Below are 12,627 nucleotides of genomic sequence, written 5' to 3' on the forward strand. Positions count from 1 at the left end.
AGGCCCAATGGCTATGAGCACGCGTGGGAAGCCTCACCTTCAAGGCGCCGAAACGTCGGCTTGGAGTTTGTCTGCGGCCACACTAAGCCGAAAGCGCCCGCTCTCGTCAGATTGCGGAAGCTAAGCGGCTTCAGGCCTGGTTAGTAGCTGCATGGGAGACCGGCTGTGAACCCCAGGTGCTGCAGGCGTTTTTTTGGGTTTGAGGCCCAATGGCTATGAGCACGCGTGGGAAGCCTCACCTTCAAGGCGCCGGAACGGCGCCTTGGAGTTTGCCTGCGGCCACACTAAGCCGAAAGCGCCCGCTCTCGTCAGATCGCGGAAGCTAAGCGGCTTCAGGCCTGGTTAATAGCTGCATGGGAGACCGGCTGTGAACCCCAGGTGCTGCAGGCGTTTTCTTGGGTTTGAGGCCCAATGGCTATGAGCACGCGTGGGAAGCCTCACCTTCAAGGCGCCGAAACGGCGCCTTGGAGTTTGCCTGCGGCCACACTAAGCCGAAAGCGCCCGCTCTTGTCAGATTGCGGAAGCTAAGCGGCTTCAGGCCTGGTTAGTAGCTGCATGGGAGACCGGCTGTGAACCCCAGGTGCTGCAGGCGTTTTTTTGGGTTTGAGGCCCAATGGCTATGAGCACGCGTGGGAAGCCTCACCTTCAAGGCGCCGAAACGGCGCCTTGGAGTTTGCCTGTGGCCACACTAAGCCGAAAGCGCCCGCTCTCGTCAGATCGCGGAAGCTAAGCGGCTTCAGGCCTGGTTAGTAGCTGCATGGGAGACCGGCTGTGAACCCCAGGTGCTGCAGGGGGTTTTTTGGGTTTGAGGCCCAATGGCTATGAGCACGCGTGGGAAGCCTCACCTTCAAGGCGCCGAAACGGCGCCTTGGAGTTTGCCTGCGGCCACACTAAGCCGAAAGCGCCCGCTCTCGTCAGATCGCGGAAGCTAAGCGGCTTCAGGCCTGGTTAGTAGCTGCATGGGAGACCGGCTGTGAACCCCAGGTGCTGCAGGCGTTTTTTTGGGTTTGAGGCCCAATGGCTATGAGCACGCGTGGGAAGCCTCACCTTCAAGGCGCCGAAACGGCGCCTTGGAGTTTGCCTGCGGCCACACTAAGCCGAAAGCGCCCGCTCTCGTCAGATCGCGGAAGCTAAGCGGCTTCAGGCCTGGTTAGTAGCTGCATGGAAGACCGGCTGTGAACCCCAGGTGCTGCAGGCGTTTTTTTGGGTTTGAGGCCCAATGGCTATGAGCACGCGTGGGAAGCCTCACCTTCAAGGCGCCGAAACGGCGCCTTGGAGTTTGCCTGCGGCCACACTAAGCCGAAAGCGCCCGCTCTCGTCAGATTGCGGAAGCTAAGCGGCTTCAGGCCTGGTTAGTAGCTGCATGGGAGACCGGCTGTGAACCCCAGGTGCTGCAGCCGTTTTTTTGGGTTTGAGGCCCAATGGCTATGAGCACGCGTGGGAAGCCTCACCTTCAAGGCGCCGAAACGGCGCTTTGGAGTTTGCCTGCGGCCACACTAAGCCGAAAGCGCCCGCCCTCGTCAGATTGCGGAAGCTAAGCGGCTTCAGGCCTGGTTAGTAGCTGCATGGGAGACCGGCTGTGAACCCCAGGTGCTGCAGGTGTTTTTTTGGGTTTGAGGCCCAATGGCTATGAGCACGCGTGGGAAGCCTCACCTTCAAGGCGCCGAAACGGCGCCTTGGAGTTTGCCTGCGGCCACACTAAGCCGAAAGCGCCCGCTCTCGTCAGATCGCGGAAGCTAAGCTGCTTCAGGCCTGGTTAGTAGCTGCATGGGAGACCGGCTTTGAACCCCAGGTGCTGCAGGCGGTTTTTTGGGTTTGAGGCCCAATGGCTATGAGCACGCGTGGGAAGCCTCACCTTCAAGGCGCCGAAACGGCGCCTTGGAGTTTGCCTGCGGCCACACTAAGCCGAAAGCGCCCGCTCTCGTCAGATCGCGGAAGCTAAGCGGCTTCAGGCCTGGTTAGTAGCTGCATGGGAGACCGGCTGTGAACCCCAGGTGCTGCAGGCGTTTTTTTGGGTTTGAGGCCCAATGGCTATGAGCACGCGTGGGAAGCCTCACCTTCAAGGCGCCGGAACGGCGCCTTGGAGATTGCCTGCGGCCACACTAAGCCGAAAGCGCCCGCTCTCGTCAGATCGCGGAAGCTAAGCGGCTTCAGGCCTGGTTAGTAGCTGCATGGGAGACCGGCTGTGAACCCCAGGTGCTGCAGGCGTTTTTTTGGGTTTGAGGCCCAATGGCTATGAGCACGCGTGGGAAGCCTCACCTTCAAGGCGCCGAAACGGCGCCTTGGAGTTTGCCTGCGGCCACACTAAGCCGAAAGCGCCCGCTCTCGTCAGATCGCGGAAGCTAAGCGGCTTCAGGCCTGGTTAGTAGCTGCATGGGAAACCGGCTGTGAACCCCAGGTGCTGCAGGCGTTTTTTTGGGTTTGAGGCCCAATGGCTATGAGCACGCGTGGGAAGCCTCACCTTCAAGGCGCCGAAACGGCGCCTTGGAGCTTGCCTGCGGCCACACTAAGCCGAAAGCGCCCGCTCTCGTCAGATCGCGGAAGCTAAGCGGCTTCAGGCCTGGTTAGTAGCTGCATGGGAGACCGGCTGTGAACCCCAGGTGCTGCAGGCGTTTTTTTGGGTTTGAGGCCCAATGGCTATGAGCACGCGTGGGAAGCCTCACCTTCAAGGCGCCGAAACGGCGCCTTGGAGTTTGCCTGCGGCCACACTAAGCCGAAAGCGCCCGCTCTCGTCAGATCGCGGAAGCTAAGCGGCTTCAGGCCTGGTTAGTAGCTGCATGGGAGACTGGCTGTGAACCCCAGGTGCTGCAGGCGTTTTTTTGGGTTTGAGGCCCAATGGCTATGAGCACGCGTGGGAAGCCACACCTTCAAGGCGCCGAAACGGCGCCTTGGAGTTTGCCTGCGGCCACACTAAGCCGAAAGCGCCCGCTTTCGTCAGATCGCGGAAGCTAAGCGGCTTCAGGCCCGGTTAGTAGCTGCATGGGAGACTGGCTGTGAACCCCAGGTGCTGCAGGCGTTTTTTTGGGTTTGAGGCCCAATGGCTATGAGCACGCGTGGGAAGCCTCACCTTCAAGGCGCCGGAACGGCGCCTTGGAGATTGCCTGCGGCCACACTAAGCCGAAAGCGCCCGCTCTCGTCAGATCGCGGAAGCTAAGCGGCTTCAGGCCTGGTTAGTAGCTGCATGGGAGACCGGCTGTGAACCCCAGGTGCTGCAGGCGTTTTTTTGGGTTTGAGGCCCAATGGCTATGAGCACGCGTGGGAAGCCTCACCTTCAAGGCGCCGAAACGGCGCCTTGGAGTTTGCCTGCGGCCACACTAAGCCGAAAGCGCCCGCTCTCGTCAGATCGCGGAAGCTAAGCGGCTTCAGGCCTGGTTAGTAGCTGCATGGGAGACCGGCTGTGAACCCCAGGTGCTGCAGGCGTTTTTTTTGGGTTTGAGGCCCAATGGCTATGAGCACGCGTGGGAAGCCTCACCTTCAAGGCGCCGAAACGGCGCCTTGGAGTTTGCCTGCGGCCACACTAAGCCGAAAGCGCCCGCTCTCGTCAGATCGTGGAAGCTAAGCGGCTTCAGGCCTGGTTAGTAGCTGCATGGGAGACCGGCTGTGAACCCCAGGTGCTGCAGGCGTTTTTTTGGGTTTGAGGCCCAATGGCTATGAGCACGCGTGGGAAGCCTCACCTTCAAGGCGCCGAAACGGCGCCTCGGAGTTTGCCTGCGGCCACACTAAGCCGAAAGCGCCCGCTCTCGTCAGATCGCGGAAGCTAAGCGGCTTCAGGCCTGGTTAGTAGCTGCATGGGAGACCGGCTGTGAACCCCAGGTGCTGCAGGCGTTTTTTTGGGTTTGAGGCCCAATGGCTATGAGCACGCGTGGGAAGCCTCACCTTCAAGGCGCCGAAACGGCGCCTTGGAGTTTGCCTGCGGCCACACTAAGCCGAAAGCGCCCGCTCTCGTCAGATCGCGGAAGCTAAGCGGCTTCAGGCCTGGTTAGTAGCTGCATGGGAGACCGGCTGTGAACCCCAGGTGCTGCAGGCGTTTTTTTGGGTTTGAGGCCCAATGGCCATGAGCACGCGTGGGAAGCCTCACCTTCAAGGCGCCGAAACGGCGCCTTGGAGTTTGCCTGCGGCCACACTAAGCCGAAAGCGCCCGCTCTCGTCAGATCGCGGAAGCTAAGCGGCTTCAGGCCTGGTTAGTAGCTGCATGGGAGACCGGCTGTGAACCCCAGGTGCTGCAGGCGTTTTTTTGGGTTTGAGGCCCAATGGCTATGAGCACGCGTGGGAAGCCTCACCTTCAAGGCGCCGAAACGGCGCCTTGGAGTTTGCCTGCGGCCACACTAAGCCGAAAGCGCCCGCTCTCGTCAGATCGCGGAAGCTAAGCGGCTTCAGGCCTGGTTAGTAGCTGCATGGGAGACCGGCTGTGAACCCCAGGTGCTGCAGGCGTTTTTTTGGGTTTGAGGCCCAATGGCTATGAGCACGCGTGGGAAGCCTCACCTTCAAGGCGCCGGAACGGCGCCTTGGAGTTTACCTGCGGCCAGACTAAGCCGAAAGCGCCCGCTCTCGTCAGATCGCGGAAGCTAAGCGGCTTCAGGCCTGGTTAGTAGCTGCATGGTAGACCGGCTGTGAACCCCAGGTGCTGCAGGCGTTTTTTTGGGTTTGAGGCCCAATGGCTATGAGCACGCGTGGGAAGCCTCACCTTCAAGGCGCCGAAACGGCGCCTCGGAGTTTGCCTGCGGCCACACTAAGCCGAAAGCGCCCGCTCTCGTCAGATCGCGGAAGCTAAGCGGCTTCAGGCCTGGTTAGTAGCTGCATGGGAGACCGGCTGTGAACTCCAGGTGCTGCAGGTGTTTTTTTGGGTTTGAGGCCCAATGGCTATGAGCACGCGTGGGAAGCCTCACCTTCAAGGCGCCGAAACGGCGCCTTGGAGTTTGCCTGCGGCCACACTAAGCCGAAAGCGCCCGCTCTCGTCAGATCGCGGAAGCTAAGCGGCTTCAGGCCTGGTTAGTAGCTGCATGGGAGACCGGCTGTGAACCCCAGGTGCTGCAGGCGTTTTTTTGGGTTTGAGGCCCAATGGCTATGAGCACGCGTGGGAAGCCTCACCTTCAAGGCGCCGAAACGGCGCCTTGGAGTTTGCCTGCGGCCACACTAAGCTGAAAGCGCCCGCTCTCGTCAGATCGCGGAAGCTAAGCGGCTTCAGGCCTGGTTAGTAGCTGCATGGGAGACCGGCTGTGAACCCCAGGTGCTGCAGGCGTTTTTTTGGGTTTGAGGCCCAATGGCTATGAGCACGCGTGGGAAGCCTCACCTTCAAGGCGCCGAAACGGCGCCTTGGAGTTTGCCTGCGGCCACACTAAGCCGAAAGCGCCCGCTCTCGTCAGATCGCGGAAGCTAAGCGGCTTCAGGCCTGGTTAGTAGCTGCATGGGAGACCGGCTGTGAACCCCAGGTGCTGCAGGCGTTTTTTTGGGTTTGAGGCCCAATGGCTATGAGCACGCGTGGGAAGCCTCACCTTCAAGGCGCCGAAACGGCGCCTTGGAGTTTGCCTGCAGCCACACTAAGCCGAAAGCGCCCGCTCTCGTCAGATCGCGGAAGCTAAGCGGCTTCAGGCCTGGTTAGTAGCTGCATGGGAGACCGGCTGTGAACCCCAGGTGCTGCAGGCGTTTTTTTGGGTTTGAGGCCCAATGGCTATGAGCACGCGTGGGAAGCCTCACCTTCAAGGCGCCGAAACGGCGCCTTGGAGTTTGCCTGCGGCCACACTAAGCCGAAAGCGCCCGCTCTCGTCAGATCGCGGAAGCTAAGCGGCTTCAGGCCTGGTTAGTAGCTGCATGGGAGACCGGCTGTGAACCCCAGGTGCTGCAGGCGTTTTTTTGGGTTTGAGGCCCAATGGCCATGAGCACGCGTGGGAAGCCTCACCTTCAAGGCGCCGAAACGGCGCCTTGGAGTTTGCCTGCGGCCACACTAAGCCGAAAGCGCCCGCTCTCGTCAGATCGCGGAAGCTAAGCGGCTTCAGGCCTGGTTAGTAGCTGCATGGGAGACCGGCTGTGAACCCCAGGTGCTGCAGGCGTTTTTTTTGGGTTTGAGGCCCAATGGCTATGAGCACGCGTGGGAAGCCTCACCTTCAAGGCGCCGAAACGGCGCCTTGGAGTTTACCTGCGGCCACACTAAGCCGAAAGCGCCCGCTCTCGTCAGATCGCGGAAGCTAAGCGGCTTCAGGCCTGGTTAGTAGCTGCATGGGAGACCGGCTGTGAACCCCAGGTGCTGCAGGCGTTTTTTTGGGTTTGAGGCCCAATGGCTATGAGCACGCGTGGGAAGCCTCACCTTCAAGGCGCCGGAACGGCGCCTTGGAGTTTACCTGCGGCCAGACTAAGCCGAAAGCGCCCGCTCTCGTCAGATCGCGGAAGCTAAGCGGCTTCAGGCCTGGTTAGTAGCTGCATGGTAGACCGGCTGTGAACCCCAGGTGCTGCAGGCGTTTTTTTGGGTTTGAGGCCCAATGGCTATGAGCACGCGTGGGAAGCCTCACCTTCAAGGCGCCGAAACGGCGCCTTGGAGTTTGCCTGCGGCCACACTAAGCCGAAAGCGCCCGCTCTCGTCAGATCGCGGAAGCTAAGCGGCTTCAGGCCTGGTTAGTAGCTGCATGGGAGACCGGCTGTGAACTCCAGGTGCTGCAGGTGTTTTTTTGGGTTTGAGGCCCAATGGCTATGAGCACGCGTGGGAAGCCTCACCTTCAAGGCGCCGAAACGGCGCCTTGGAGTTTGCCTGCGGCCACACTAAGCCGAAAGCGCCCGCTCTCGTCAGATCGCGGAAGCTAAGCGGCTTCAGGCCTGGTTAGTAGCTGCATGGGAGACCGGCTGTGAACCCCAGGTGCTGCAGGCGTTTTTTTGGGTTTGAGGCCCAATGGCTATGAGCACGCGTGGGAAGCCTCACCTTCAAGGCGCCGAAACGGCGCCTTGGAGTTTGCCTGCGGCCACACTAAGCTGAAAGCGCCCGCTCTCGTCAGATCGCGGAAGCTAAGCGGCTTCAGGCCTGGTTAGTAGCTGCATGGGAGACCGGCTGTGAACCCCAGGTGCTGCAGGCGTTTTTTTGGGTTTGAGGCCCAATGGCTATGAGCACGCGTGGGAAGCCTCACCTTCAAGGCGCCGAAACGGCGCCTTGGAGTTTGCCTGCGGCCACACTAAGCCGAAAGCGCCCGCTCTCGTCAGATCGCGGAAGCTAAGCGGCTTCAGGCCTGGTTAGTAGCTGCATGGGAGACCGGCTGTGAACCCCAGGTGCTGCAGGCGTTTTTTTGGGTTTGAGGCCCAATGGCTATGAGCACGCGTGGGAAGCCTCACCTTCAAGGCGCCGAAACGGCGCCTTGGAGTTTGCCTGCGGCCACACTAAGCCGAAAGCGCCCGCTCTCGTCAGATCGCGGAAGCTAAGCGGCTTCAGGCCTGGTTAGTAGCTGCATGGGAGACCGGCTGTGAACCCCAGGTGCTGCAGGCGTTTTTTTGGGTTTGAGGCCCAATGGCTATGAGCACGCGTGGGAAGCCTCACCTTCAAGGCGCCGAAACGGCGCCTTGGAGTTTGCCTGCGGCCACACTAAGCCGAAAGCGCCCGCTCTCGTCAGATCGCGGAAGCTAAGCGGCTTCAGGCCTGGTTAGTAGCTGCATGGGAGACCGGCTGTGAACCCCAGGTGCTGCAGGCGTTTTTTGGGGTTTGAGGCCCAATGGCTATGAGCACGCGTGGGAAACCTCACCTTCAAGGCGCCGAAACGGCGCCTTGGAGTTTGCCTGCGGCCACACTAAGCCGAAAGCGCCCGCTCTCGTCAGATCGCGGAAGCTAAGCGGCTTCAGGCCTGGTTAGTAGCTGCATGGGAGACCGGCTGTGAACCCCAGGTGCTGCAGGCGTTTTTTTGGGTTTGAGGCCCAATGGCTATGAGCTCGCGTGGGAAGCCTCACCTTCAAGGCGCCGGAACGGCGCCTTGGAGTTTGCCTGCGGCCACACTAAGCCGAAAGCGCCCGCTCTCGTCAGATCGCGGAAGCTAAGCGGCTTCAGGCCTGGTTAGTAGCTGCATGGGAGACCGGCTGCGAACCCCAGGTGCTGCAGGTGTTTTTTTGGGTTTGAGGCCCAATGGCTATGAGCACGCGTGGGAAGCCTCACCTTCAAGGCGCCGAAACGGCGCCTTGGAGTTTGCCTGCGGCCACACTAAGCCGAAAGCGCCCGCTCTCGTCAGATCGCGGAAGCTAAGCGGCTTCAGGCCTGGTTAGTAGCTGCATGGGAGACCGGCTGTGAACCCCAGGTGCTGCAGGCGTTTTTTTGGGTTTGAGGCCCAATGGCTATGAGCACGCGTGGGAAGCCTCACCTTCAAGGCGCCGAAACGGCGCCTTGGAGTTCGCCTGCGGCCACACTAAGCCGAAAGCGCCCGCTCTCGTCAGATCGCGGAAGCTAAGCGGCTTCAGGCCTGGTTAGTAGCTGCATGGGAGACCGGCTGTGAACCCCAGGTGCTGCAGGCGTTTTTTTGGGTTTGAGGCCCAATGGCTATGAGCACGCGTGGGAAGCCTCACCTTCAAGGCGCCGAAACGGCGCCTTGGAGTTTTCCTGCGGCCACACTAAGCCGAAAGCGCCCGCTCTCGTCAGATCGCGGAAGCTAAGCGGCTTCAGGCCTGGTTAGTAGCTGCATGGGAGACCGGCTGTGAACCCCAGGTGCTGCAGGCGTTTTTTTGGGTTTGAGGCCCAATGGCTATGAGCACGCGTGGGAAGCCTCACCTTCAAGGCGCCGAAACGGCGCCTTGGAGTTTGCCTGCGGCCACACTAAGCCGAAAGCGCCCGCTCTCGTCAGATCGCCGAAGCTAAGCGGCTTCAGGCCTGGTTAATAGCTGCATGGGAGACCGGCTGTGAACCCCAGGTGCTGCAGGCGTTTTTTTGGGTTTGAGGCCCAATGGCTATGAGCACGCGTGGGAAGCCTCACCTTCAAGGCGCCGAAACGGCGCCTTGGAGTTTGCCTGCGGCCACACTAAGCCGAAAGCGCCCGCTCTCGTCAGATCGCGGAAGCTAAGCGGCTTCAGGCCTGGTTAGTAGCTGCATGGGAGACCGGCTGTGAACCCCAGGTGCTGCAGGCTTTTTTTTGGGTTTGAGGCCCAATGGCTATGAGCACGCGTGGGAAGCCTCACCTTCAAGGCGCCGAAACGGCGCCTTGGAGTTTGCCTGCGGCCACACTAAGCCGAAAGCGCCCGCTCTCGTCAGATCGCGGAAGCTAAGCGGCTTCAGGCCTGGTTAGTAGCTGCATGGGAGACCGGCTGTGAACCCCAGGTGCTGCAGGTGTTTTTTTGGGTTTGAGGCCCAATGGCTATGAGCACGCGTGGGAAGCCTCACCTTCAAGGCGCCGAAACGGCGCCTTGGAGTTTGCCTGCGGCCACACTAAGCCGAAAGCGCCCGCTCTCGTCAGATCGCGGAAGCTAAGCGGCTTCAGGCCTGGTTAGTAGCTGCATGGGAGACCGGCTGTGAACCCCAGGTGCTGCAGGCGTTTTTTTGGGTTTGAGGCCCAATGGCTATGAGCACGCGTGGGAAGCCTCACCTTCAAGGCGCCGAAACGGCGCCTTGGAGTTTGCCTGCGGCCACACTAAGCCGAAAGCGCCCGCACTTCGTCAGATCGCGGAAGCTAAGCGGCTTCAGGCCTGGTTAGTAGCTGCATGGGAGACCGGCTGTGAACCCCAGGTGCTGCAGGCGTTTTTTTTGGGTTTGAGGCCCAATGGCTATGAGCACGCGTGGGAAGCCTCACCTTCAAGGCGCCGAAACGGCGCCTTGGAGTTTGCCTGCGGCCACACTAAGCCGAAAGCGCCCGCTGTCGTCAGATCGCGGAAGCTAAGCGGCTTCAGGCCTGGTTAGTAGCTGCATGGGAGACCGGCTGTGAACCCCAGGTGCTGCAGGCGTTTTTTTGGGTTTGAGGCCCAATGGCTATGAGCACGCGTGGGAAGCCTCACCTTCAAGGCGCCGAAACGGCGCCTTGGAGTTCGCCTGCGGCCACACTAAGCCGAAAGCGCCCGCTCTCGTCAGATTGCGGAAGCTAAGCGGCTTCAGGCCTGGTTAGTAGCTGCATGGGAGACCGGCTGTGAACCCCAGGTGCTGCAGGCGTTTTTTTTGGGTTTGAGGCCCAATGGCTATGAGCACGCGTGGGAAGCCTCACCTTCAAGGCGCCGAAACGGCGCCTTGGAGTTTTCCTGCGGCCACACTAAGCCGAAAGCGCCCGCTCTCGTCAGATCGCGGAAGCTAAGCGGCTTCAGGCCTGGTTAGTAGCTGCATGGGAGACCGGCTGTGAACCCCAGGTGCTGCAGGCGTTTTTTTGGGTTTGAGGCCCAATGGCTATGAGCACGCGTGGGAAGCCTCACCTTCAAGGCGCCGAAACGGCGCCTTGGAGTTTGCCTGCGGCCACACTAAGCCGAAAGCGCCCGCTCTCGTCAGATCGCCGAAGCTAAGCGGCTTCAGGCCTGGTTAATAGCTGCATGGGAGACCGGCTGTGAACCCCAGGTGCTGCAGGCGTTTTTTTGGGTTTGAGGCCCAATGGCTATGAGCACGCGTGGGAAGCCTCACCTTCAAGGCGCCGAAACGGCGCCTTGGAGTTTGCCTGCGGCCACACTAAGCCGAAAGCGCCCGCTCTCGTCAGATCGCGGAAGCTAAGCGGCTTCAGGCCTGGTTAGTAGCTGCATGGGAGACCGGCTGTGAACCCCAGGTGCTGCAGGCGTTTTTTTGGGTTTGAGGCCCAATGGCTATGAGCACGCGTGGGAAGCCTCACCTTCAAGGCGCCGAAACGGCGCCTTGGAGTTTGCCTGCGGCCACACTAAGCCGAAAGCGCCCGCTCTCGTCAGATCGCGGAAGCTAAGCGGCTTCAGGCCTGGTTAGTAGCTGCATGGGAGACCGGCTGTGAACCCCAGGTGCTGCAGGCGTTTTTTTGGGGTTTGAGGCCCAATGGCTATGAGCACGCGTGGGAAACCTCACCTTCAAGGCGCCGAAACGGCGCCTTGGAGTTTGCCTGCGGCCACACTAAGCCGAAAGCGCCCGCTCTCGTCAGATCGCGGAAGCTAAGCGGCTTCAGGCCTGGTTAGTAGCTGCATGGGAGACCGGCTGTGAACCCCAGGTGCTGCAGGCGTTTTTTTGGGTTTGAGGCCCAATGGCTATGAGCTCGCGTGGGAAGCCTCACCTTCAAGGCGCCGGAACGGCGCCTTGGAGTTTGCCTGCGGCCACACTAAGCCGAAAGCGCCCGCTCTCGTCAGATCGCGGAAGCTAAGCGGCTTCAGGCCTGGTTAGTAGCTGCATGGGAGACCGGCTGCGAACCCCAGGTGCTGCAGGTGTTTTTTTTGGGTTTGAGGCCCAATGGCTATGAGCACGCGTGGGAAGCCTCACCTTCAAGGCGCCGAAACGGCGCCTTGGAGTTTGCCTGCGGCCACACTAAGCCGAAAGCGCCCGCTCTCGTCAGATCGCGGAAGCTAAGCGGCTTCAGGCCTGGTTAGTAGCTGCATGGGAGACCGGCTGTGAACCCCAGGTGCTGCAGGCGTTTTTTTGGGTTTGAGGCCCAATGGCTATGAGCACGCGTGGGAAGCCTCACCTTCAAGGCGCCGAAACGGCGCCTTGGAGTTCGCCTGCGGCCACACTAAGCCGAAAGCGCCCGCTCTCGTCAGATCGCGGAAGCTAAGCGGCTTCAGGCCTGGTTAGTAGCTGCATGGGAGACCGGCTGTGAACCCCAGGTGCTGCAGGCGTGTTTTTGGGTTTGAGGCCCAATGGCTATGAGCACGCGTGGGAAGCCTCACCTTCAAGGCGCCGAAACGGCGCCTTGGAGTTTTCCTGCGGCCACACTAAGCCGAAAGCGCCCGCTCTCGTCAGATCGCGGAAGCTAAGCGGCTTCAGGCCTGGTTAGTAGCTGCATGGGAGACCGGCTGTGAACCCCAGGTGCTGCAGGCGTTTTTTTGGGTTTGAGGCCCAATGGCTATGAGCACGCGTGGGAAGCCTCACCTTCAAGGCGCCGAAACGGCGCCTTGGAGTTTGCCTGCGGCCACACTAAGCCGAAAGCGCCCGCTCTCGTCAGATCGCCGAAGCTAAGCGGCTTCAGGCCTGGTTAATAGCTGCATGGGAGACCGGCTGTGAACCCCAGGTGCTGCAGGCGTTTTTTTGGGTTTGAGGCCCAATGGCTATGAGCACGCGTGGGAAGCCTCACCTTCAAGGCGCCGAAACGGCGCCTTGGAGTTTGCCTGCGGCCACACTAAGCCGAAAGCGCCCGCTCTCGTCAGATCGCGGAAGCTAAGCGGCTTCAGGCCTGGTTAGTAGCTGCATGGGAGACCGGCTGTGAACCCCAGGTGCTGCAGGCGTTTTTTTGGGTTTGAGGCCCAATGGCTATGAGCACGCGTGGGAAGCCTCACCTTCAAGGCGCCGAAACGGCGCCTTGGAGTTTGCCTGCGGCCACACTAAGCCGAAAGCGCCCGCTCTCGTCAGATCGCGGAAGCTAAGCGGCTTCAGGCCTGGTTAGTAAGCTGCATGGGAGACCGGCTGTGAACCCCAGGTGCTGCAGGTGTTTTTTTGGGTTTGAGGCCCAATGGCTATGAGCACGCGTGGGAAGCCTCACCTTCAAGGCGCCGAAACGGCGCCTTGGAGTTTGCCTGCGGCCACACTAAGCCGAAAGC

At 60.7% G+C, this 12,627-nt stretch overlaps 30 non-coding genes and 32 pseudogenes across 30 annotated transcripts; all 62 read left to right on the forward strand.

The window, feature by feature from the left end:
• Window positions 1-69: 69 nt before the first annotated feature.
• LOC137547888 (5S ribosomal RNA) lies at window positions 70-188 on the forward strand (annotated as a pseudogene).
• An 83-nt stretch (window positions 189-271) lies between these two features.
• Window positions 272-390, forward strand: LOC137559238 (5S ribosomal RNA; annotated as a pseudogene).
• Window positions 391-473: 83 nt separating this feature from the next.
• Window positions 474-592, forward strand: LOC137549531 (5S ribosomal RNA; annotated as a pseudogene).
• Window positions 593-675: 83 nt separating this feature from the next.
• Window positions 676-794, forward strand: LOC137548219 (5S ribosomal RNA; annotated as a pseudogene).
• An 83-nt stretch (window positions 795-877) lies between these two features.
• On the forward strand, window positions 878-996 carry LOC137555501 (5S ribosomal RNA). Its single transcript, XR_011028183.1, has one exon. It is a non-coding gene; the product is annotated as a 5S ribosomal RNA (ribosomal RNA).
• An 83-nt stretch (window positions 997-1,079) lies between these two features.
• LOC137558283 (5S ribosomal RNA) lies at window positions 1,080-1,198 on the forward strand (annotated as a pseudogene).
• Window positions 1,199-1,281: 83 nt separating this feature from the next.
• Window positions 1,282-1,400, forward strand: LOC137549675 (5S ribosomal RNA; annotated as a pseudogene).
• An 83-nt stretch (window positions 1,401-1,483) lies between these two features.
• On the forward strand, window positions 1,484-1,602 carry LOC137551094 (5S ribosomal RNA; annotated as a pseudogene).
• An 83-nt stretch (window positions 1,603-1,685) lies between these two features.
• On the forward strand, window positions 1,686-1,804 carry LOC137549492 (5S ribosomal RNA; annotated as a pseudogene).
• An 83-nt stretch (window positions 1,805-1,887) lies between these two features.
• Window positions 1,888-2,006, forward strand: LOC137555502 (5S ribosomal RNA). The gene has a single exon (XR_011028184.1). It is a non-coding gene; the product is annotated as a 5S ribosomal RNA (ribosomal RNA).
• Window positions 2,007-2,089: 83 nt separating this feature from the next.
• LOC137555503 (5S ribosomal RNA) lies at window positions 2,090-2,208 on the forward strand. The gene has a single exon (XR_011028185.1). It is a non-coding gene; the product is annotated as a 5S ribosomal RNA (ribosomal RNA).
• Window positions 2,209-2,291: 83 nt separating this feature from the next.
• LOC137557227 (5S ribosomal RNA) lies at window positions 2,292-2,410 on the forward strand (annotated as a pseudogene).
• An 83-nt stretch (window positions 2,411-2,493) lies between these two features.
• LOC137555504 (5S ribosomal RNA) lies at window positions 2,494-2,612 on the forward strand. The gene has a single exon (XR_011028186.1). It is a non-coding gene; the product is annotated as a 5S ribosomal RNA (ribosomal RNA).
• Window positions 2,613-2,695: 83 nt separating this feature from the next.
• LOC137558394 (5S ribosomal RNA) lies at window positions 2,696-2,814 on the forward strand (annotated as a pseudogene).
• An 83-nt stretch (window positions 2,815-2,897) lies between these two features.
• LOC137548982 (5S ribosomal RNA) lies at window positions 2,898-3,016 on the forward strand (annotated as a pseudogene).
• Window positions 3,017-3,099: 83 nt separating this feature from the next.
• Window positions 3,100-3,218, forward strand: LOC137555505 (5S ribosomal RNA). The gene has a single exon (XR_011028187.1). It is a non-coding gene; the product is annotated as a 5S ribosomal RNA (ribosomal RNA).
• Window positions 3,219-3,301: 83 nt separating this feature from the next.
• LOC137555508 (5S ribosomal RNA) lies at window positions 3,302-3,420 on the forward strand. Its single transcript, XR_011028189.1, has one exon. It is a non-coding gene; the product is annotated as a 5S ribosomal RNA (ribosomal RNA).
• An 84-nt stretch (window positions 3,421-3,504) lies between these two features.
• LOC137558667 (5S ribosomal RNA) lies at window positions 3,505-3,623 on the forward strand (annotated as a pseudogene).
• An 83-nt stretch (window positions 3,624-3,706) lies between these two features.
• LOC137555509 (5S ribosomal RNA) lies at window positions 3,707-3,825 on the forward strand. The gene has a single exon (XR_011028190.1). It is a non-coding gene; the product is annotated as a 5S ribosomal RNA (ribosomal RNA).
• Window positions 3,826-3,908: 83 nt separating this feature from the next.
• LOC137555510 (5S ribosomal RNA) lies at window positions 3,909-4,027 on the forward strand. Its single transcript, XR_011028191.1, has one exon. It is a non-coding gene; the product is annotated as a 5S ribosomal RNA (ribosomal RNA).
• An 83-nt stretch (window positions 4,028-4,110) lies between these two features.
• Window positions 4,111-4,229, forward strand: LOC137555511 (5S ribosomal RNA). Its single transcript, XR_011028192.1, has one exon. It is a non-coding gene; the product is annotated as a 5S ribosomal RNA (ribosomal RNA).
• Window positions 4,230-4,312: 83 nt separating this feature from the next.
• LOC137555512 (5S ribosomal RNA) lies at window positions 4,313-4,431 on the forward strand. The gene has a single exon (XR_011028193.1). It is a non-coding gene; the product is annotated as a 5S ribosomal RNA (ribosomal RNA).
• Window positions 4,432-4,514: 83 nt separating this feature from the next.
• On the forward strand, window positions 4,515-4,633 carry LOC137548871 (5S ribosomal RNA; annotated as a pseudogene).
• An 83-nt stretch (window positions 4,634-4,716) lies between these two features.
• On the forward strand, window positions 4,717-4,835 carry LOC137557022 (5S ribosomal RNA; annotated as a pseudogene).
• Window positions 4,836-4,918: 83 nt separating this feature from the next.
• Window positions 4,919-5,037, forward strand: LOC137555514 (5S ribosomal RNA). Its single transcript, XR_011028195.1, has one exon. It is a non-coding gene; the product is annotated as a 5S ribosomal RNA (ribosomal RNA).
• Window positions 5,038-5,120: 83 nt separating this feature from the next.
• LOC137557123 (5S ribosomal RNA) lies at window positions 5,121-5,239 on the forward strand (annotated as a pseudogene).
• An 83-nt stretch (window positions 5,240-5,322) lies between these two features.
• On the forward strand, window positions 5,323-5,441 carry LOC137555515 (5S ribosomal RNA). The gene has a single exon (XR_011028196.1). It is a non-coding gene; the product is annotated as a 5S ribosomal RNA (ribosomal RNA).
• An 83-nt stretch (window positions 5,442-5,524) lies between these two features.
• Window positions 5,525-5,643, forward strand: LOC137556585 (5S ribosomal RNA). The gene has a single exon (XR_011029229.1). It is a non-coding gene; the product is annotated as a 5S ribosomal RNA (ribosomal RNA).
• Window positions 5,644-5,726: 83 nt separating this feature from the next.
• Window positions 5,727-5,845, forward strand: LOC137555516 (5S ribosomal RNA). The gene has a single exon (XR_011028197.1). It is a non-coding gene; the product is annotated as a 5S ribosomal RNA (ribosomal RNA).
• Window positions 5,846-5,928: 83 nt separating this feature from the next.
• LOC137555517 (5S ribosomal RNA) lies at window positions 5,929-6,047 on the forward strand. Its single transcript, XR_011028198.1, has one exon. It is a non-coding gene; the product is annotated as a 5S ribosomal RNA (ribosomal RNA).
• An 84-nt stretch (window positions 6,048-6,131) lies between these two features.
• LOC137558166 (5S ribosomal RNA) lies at window positions 6,132-6,250 on the forward strand (annotated as a pseudogene).
• An 83-nt stretch (window positions 6,251-6,333) lies between these two features.
• Window positions 6,334-6,452, forward strand: LOC137548872 (5S ribosomal RNA; annotated as a pseudogene).
• An 83-nt stretch (window positions 6,453-6,535) lies between these two features.
• LOC137557024 (5S ribosomal RNA) lies at window positions 6,536-6,654 on the forward strand (annotated as a pseudogene).
• Window positions 6,655-6,737: 83 nt separating this feature from the next.
• Window positions 6,738-6,856, forward strand: LOC137555518 (5S ribosomal RNA). Its single transcript, XR_011028199.1, has one exon. It is a non-coding gene; the product is annotated as a 5S ribosomal RNA (ribosomal RNA).
• An 83-nt stretch (window positions 6,857-6,939) lies between these two features.
• LOC137557124 (5S ribosomal RNA) lies at window positions 6,940-7,058 on the forward strand (annotated as a pseudogene).
• Window positions 7,059-7,141: 83 nt separating this feature from the next.
• On the forward strand, window positions 7,142-7,260 carry LOC137555520 (5S ribosomal RNA). The gene has a single exon (XR_011028201.1). It is a non-coding gene; the product is annotated as a 5S ribosomal RNA (ribosomal RNA).
• An 83-nt stretch (window positions 7,261-7,343) lies between these two features.
• Window positions 7,344-7,462, forward strand: LOC137555521 (5S ribosomal RNA). Its single transcript, XR_011028202.1, has one exon. It is a non-coding gene; the product is annotated as a 5S ribosomal RNA (ribosomal RNA).
• An 83-nt stretch (window positions 7,463-7,545) lies between these two features.
• LOC137555523 (5S ribosomal RNA) lies at window positions 7,546-7,664 on the forward strand. Its single transcript, XR_011028203.1, has one exon. It is a non-coding gene; the product is annotated as a 5S ribosomal RNA (ribosomal RNA).
• Window positions 7,665-7,747: 83 nt separating this feature from the next.
• LOC137555524 (5S ribosomal RNA) lies at window positions 7,748-7,866 on the forward strand. The gene has a single exon (XR_011028204.1). It is a non-coding gene; the product is annotated as a 5S ribosomal RNA (ribosomal RNA).
• An 83-nt stretch (window positions 7,867-7,949) lies between these two features.
• LOC137557905 (5S ribosomal RNA) lies at window positions 7,950-8,068 on the forward strand (annotated as a pseudogene).
• An 83-nt stretch (window positions 8,069-8,151) lies between these two features.
• On the forward strand, window positions 8,152-8,270 carry LOC137555525 (5S ribosomal RNA). The gene has a single exon (XR_011028205.1). It is a non-coding gene; the product is annotated as a 5S ribosomal RNA (ribosomal RNA).
• An 83-nt stretch (window positions 8,271-8,353) lies between these two features.
• Window positions 8,354-8,472, forward strand: LOC137555526 (5S ribosomal RNA). The gene has a single exon (XR_011028206.1). It is a non-coding gene; the product is annotated as a 5S ribosomal RNA (ribosomal RNA).
• Window positions 8,473-8,555: 83 nt separating this feature from the next.
• LOC137557870 (5S ribosomal RNA) lies at window positions 8,556-8,674 on the forward strand (annotated as a pseudogene).
• Window positions 8,675-8,757: 83 nt separating this feature from the next.
• LOC137550989 (5S ribosomal RNA) lies at window positions 8,758-8,876 on the forward strand (annotated as a pseudogene).
• An 83-nt stretch (window positions 8,877-8,959) lies between these two features.
• On the forward strand, window positions 8,960-9,078 carry LOC137549092 (5S ribosomal RNA). The gene has a single exon (XR_011026777.1). It is a non-coding gene; the product is annotated as a 5S ribosomal RNA (ribosomal RNA).
• An 83-nt stretch (window positions 9,079-9,161) lies between these two features.
• LOC137557379 (5S ribosomal RNA) lies at window positions 9,162-9,280 on the forward strand (annotated as a pseudogene).
• An 83-nt stretch (window positions 9,281-9,363) lies between these two features.
• On the forward strand, window positions 9,364-9,482 carry LOC137555527 (5S ribosomal RNA). The gene has a single exon (XR_011028207.1). It is a non-coding gene; the product is annotated as a 5S ribosomal RNA (ribosomal RNA).
• An 83-nt stretch (window positions 9,483-9,565) lies between these two features.
• Window positions 9,566-9,685, forward strand: LOC137549876 (5S ribosomal RNA; annotated as a pseudogene).
• An 84-nt stretch (window positions 9,686-9,769) lies between these two features.
• On the forward strand, window positions 9,770-9,888 carry LOC137549424 (5S ribosomal RNA; annotated as a pseudogene).
• An 83-nt stretch (window positions 9,889-9,971) lies between these two features.
• Window positions 9,972-10,090, forward strand: LOC137558832 (5S ribosomal RNA; annotated as a pseudogene).
• Window positions 10,091-10,174: 84 nt separating this feature from the next.
• On the forward strand, window positions 10,175-10,293 carry LOC137557871 (5S ribosomal RNA; annotated as a pseudogene).
• An 83-nt stretch (window positions 10,294-10,376) lies between these two features.
• On the forward strand, window positions 10,377-10,495 carry LOC137550990 (5S ribosomal RNA; annotated as a pseudogene).
• Window positions 10,496-10,578: 83 nt separating this feature from the next.
• LOC137555528 (5S ribosomal RNA) lies at window positions 10,579-10,697 on the forward strand. The gene has a single exon (XR_011028208.1). It is a non-coding gene; the product is annotated as a 5S ribosomal RNA (ribosomal RNA).
• Window positions 10,698-10,780: 83 nt separating this feature from the next.
• Window positions 10,781-10,899, forward strand: LOC137555529 (5S ribosomal RNA). The gene has a single exon (XR_011028209.1). It is a non-coding gene; the product is annotated as a 5S ribosomal RNA (ribosomal RNA).
• Window positions 10,900-10,983: 84 nt separating this feature from the next.
• Window positions 10,984-11,102, forward strand: LOC137555530 (5S ribosomal RNA). Its single transcript, XR_011028210.1, has one exon. It is a non-coding gene; the product is annotated as a 5S ribosomal RNA (ribosomal RNA).
• An 83-nt stretch (window positions 11,103-11,185) lies between these two features.
• Window positions 11,186-11,304, forward strand: LOC137557906 (5S ribosomal RNA; annotated as a pseudogene).
• Window positions 11,305-11,388: 84 nt separating this feature from the next.
• LOC137555532 (5S ribosomal RNA) lies at window positions 11,389-11,507 on the forward strand. The gene has a single exon (XR_011028212.1). It is a non-coding gene; the product is annotated as a 5S ribosomal RNA (ribosomal RNA).
• An 83-nt stretch (window positions 11,508-11,590) lies between these two features.
• LOC137555533 (5S ribosomal RNA) lies at window positions 11,591-11,709 on the forward strand. The gene has a single exon (XR_011028213.1). It is a non-coding gene; the product is annotated as a 5S ribosomal RNA (ribosomal RNA).
• An 83-nt stretch (window positions 11,710-11,792) lies between these two features.
• Window positions 11,793-11,911, forward strand: LOC137557872 (5S ribosomal RNA; annotated as a pseudogene).
• Window positions 11,912-11,994: 83 nt separating this feature from the next.
• LOC137550991 (5S ribosomal RNA) lies at window positions 11,995-12,113 on the forward strand (annotated as a pseudogene).
• An 83-nt stretch (window positions 12,114-12,196) lies between these two features.
• LOC137555534 (5S ribosomal RNA) lies at window positions 12,197-12,315 on the forward strand. The gene has a single exon (XR_011028214.1). It is a non-coding gene; the product is annotated as a 5S ribosomal RNA (ribosomal RNA).
• An 83-nt stretch (window positions 12,316-12,398) lies between these two features.
• On the forward strand, window positions 12,399-12,518 carry LOC137549928 (5S ribosomal RNA; annotated as a pseudogene).
• Window positions 12,519-12,627: the final 109 nt, after the last annotated feature.

The sequence above is a fragment of the Hyperolius riggenbachi genome, chromosome 2 (assembly GCF_040937935.1).
Source record: "Hyperolius riggenbachi isolate aHypRig1 chromosome 2, aHypRig1.pri, whole genome shotgun sequence".
Taxonomy (NCBI): domain Eukaryota; kingdom Metazoa; phylum Chordata; class Amphibia; order Anura; family Hyperoliidae; genus Hyperolius; species Hyperolius riggenbachi.